At 35.7% G+C, this 3,169-nt stretch overlaps 2 pseudogenes; both read left to right on the forward strand.

The window, feature by feature from the left end:
* LOC105306236 overlaps positions 1–624 on the forward strand; it is a 1,253-nt pseudogene extending 629 nt beyond the window's left edge.
* An 884-nt stretch (positions 625–1,508) lies between these two features.
* LOC105306237 lies at positions 1,509–2,193 on the forward strand (annotated as a pseudogene).
* Positions 2,194–3,169: the final 976 nt, after the last annotated feature.

The raw sequence follows: 3,169 nt of genomic DNA on the forward strand, positions 1-3,169 counted from the left end.
TAAGTAATTTTTATTCTATTAAGAAAAGTGATATGAAGTTATTAATAGGATTTGTTATGGAGGGATTTATAATTCGGTTTTCAAAATGTTTAAATTGATTAAAAGATTCAGATCTATTAAAGACATTACTATATGTCAAAAATAATACCAACTTATTGGCAACTTACGAAGTTTGGGAGAAAGTTTGTTAGATAACATCGAGGGGCGGAGGGGGTGGGGATTGAAAGAGGAGTAGTTTTCGTATACCCGAGGAGGAACTGCTGGAGAGGGCTGGTGAGATGAAGCCTGAACTGCATGAGTTCAATTCAACAGACAAGCCAGGCAGGAGAGAGACTCCAGACAGAAAAAATAACATTCTCCTCACGTATCTCCTCACTTAGCTCAACAAATTCAACATTAAACATACTTTGACACCTTTGCCCTGAAGGGAAAGAACTCTCAATTCCCGGTTCATCTCTTTTTTAAACTCTATTTAACTCATGGTTACACAAACCAAACAAGCAAAGCTCTTGCATAATACTCATGGAAATAAAACCTCAGTTTCCTTTTAAACGTTTATCCTACTTCTTTCAGATTAGCATCAGAAGCAAGTTTGGGGAACTGGAAGACACTACCCAAGTTTAACAGATAGCCTTTGTTGGTTGTTGTATCATGTGACACAACTGAATTAGTGTTTGGGCAGACATATATCAAAGTGGTTTTAGTCACATAACAATAGTTTATTCATTGCCTTTTATGAATGTGTATGAGAGCCAAACTAAGGTGAAAAAATATCCAAACATCTGCCAGGTTTTTTTCCTTATTTTTTTCTTTTTTAATGCATACAATTTATTATATAATCCAGAACTTTCTAGGCATTCTTTCTGTCTCTCTGTTTCCTTGACATCCCATTTTTTAAGGAAAATAAATGTCAATAAAATGTTTACAGACAACTCAGAAATGGAAGTAGTTTAGGCAGAGGAAAATAAATATAGGAAGTTGGAAATAAGGTTCAGCCCAGAAAATGCATTCAGAGGGCAGCAAAAGTTCAGGAAGAAAAGGCAGCAGCTCAGAAACGATTGAGGATAGATTATGGTAATTAGAGTTTGAGATTATATGAGAGAAAAAGTACAGAGGGAAAAAAATAGTTAAGAAGAAAGGAAATGTGAGCTTTTAAGAATTTGTCACGACAGGGAAGGAGCCTCACGATGGTGCTGCTACTGCTAGAGGGGTTGTGGTTGCCGCTGCCACAGTTCACCAAGGACCTTGTCCAAGCCTACCCACTTCAGGAAGAAAGAGCCAGACTTCTCAGAAGTCAGTGTGTTCAGTAAGAGGGATCCCAAGGCCTTCTGTATGTTCAGCAAAGAGAGCTTGCAATGATCTCCCCAAAAGATGGCTCCATCTCCATTCTGGGTTCTGATGATGCCACCACTTGTCACATTGTGGTCCTGAGGTACACAGGAGGTAATGCGGCTCCCTGTTTGATACATTGTGATGGAACCAACACCAAAGCTGAGATCCCGTTGGTCATGAACTTCATGAAATCCTGTTCTGACCATGCTCAATGTAGAAGGCTAGAATTGCACCTTGTGGGTAGCTTCAGTAAGGATAGGCAGTTGTCATAAAAACTTATTCAACAACTTAGTGAATTTGACAGACAAGATGACATTCACTTAGTGATATAATGTGTGACAGAATTAAATGACCTGGAAGAAATTGAAAATCACTTTCCAATAATTTATGGAATTGCTGTCAACATTAAAACTACAGAGATTTACAGAGCCTCCGTCCAAGATAGTGGTCCAGAGAAGGAGCTGCGTGCTATACAGCTTTAACAAGAGGACCATCAAGTAGTATGTACAAGGCAAAGACAGAACGACTTCATCTGGGACCGTGTTCTTGGATGTCAGTTCCATATATGGATTTCTGGTTGCAGCAAGATGATGAAAAAATTCTAGAGAATCTTTCCAATTCACCTCTGCCCTACTCCCACTTTGATAAACATATTAGACCTACTTTAAAAAAAAAAAAATACCCATCTCCAGTACATATGTTTCCTGGAAATAAAGCTCTACTCTAGAAAAAAAAAAAAAAATTGAAGATGGCTTATGGGAAAAGATCTCTCTCCAGGAAGCTAAAAATAGGAATTACCAAAGAAAGCAACTTTTTAGCAAGTCAGAGATTGCTGGTGGGCTCGGACAGAATAAAAATTAGAAATTTACATCTCTTGAGTCTTAGTCTCCTTCCTTACTCAGTGTCTTTCAAATGACTTTCAAATTAAAATCTTATTTTGACAAAGAAAAAAATCTGTCATGATATCAGGATCATACTAACAAAATGATCAAAGGTATAAATAATGATAAGAATAATAGTACTAAGAAACTGCCTAAATATTTTAGATCTAAAAGATATTATCAAAGTCTTCATGAAAAGGATTGATGATGAAACATGCAATTAGCTCTGGTGTATTAATAAATTAGTACATTAATTTGTTATTTTACAAAGGTCACAGGATCAAATAATTCTCAACCAAATCAATTTTTCTTGAACATAAGCTTTAATGGGTTATATTTCTAAAATTGTATTTAAATTTTAATGGATTTTATTTAAAATGGTGCAGTGAGTAGAATCAGATGTATCAATCCACTCCACATTAAATAATAATAGATACAATAATAGATATAAAATAAAATAGCAATAATAGATACAATATAAAAATGCTAAAAAAATATTGCCATGATCCTTAGATATAAAAAAATAGCTAGAAAACACATGATTGATAGAGAGACAGATAAACAGATATGATGAGATACAATGTATAAAAACACGTAATTATGTGTTGAAGTTGAATCCACAAACCCACTTGGCTCCTGATCTGGAGATACACTGTTGATTGGTAGCCCAGCACCTCTGGGGACTCAGCATGATAGTGTCCTATGTTTGACAAGTAACCAGTCTAAAGTACCCTGCTTGAGACATGAGGCGCTTAATCCACATGAAGGGTAGAAATAGCTATTGTCATAGCCCAAGTCTGCTACCTATAACAAGCTAGACTTAAGGTAGTGGATGAAAAATAGACAAAATTGTACTCAATTTTCCTTTGAAACAAGATCTATTAACTATTATAAAAACATTTAATACAATTGACAACCTTCAGGAAATGAGGAAGAGCCAACTACCACATGTAACC

Source organism: Pteropus vampyrus, unplaced genomic scaffold, assembly GCF_000151845.1.
Source record: "Pteropus vampyrus isolate Shadow unplaced genomic scaffold, Pvam_2.0 Scaffold431, whole genome shotgun sequence".
NCBI lineage: Eukaryota > Metazoa > Chordata > Mammalia > Chiroptera > Pteropodidae > Pteropus > Pteropus vampyrus.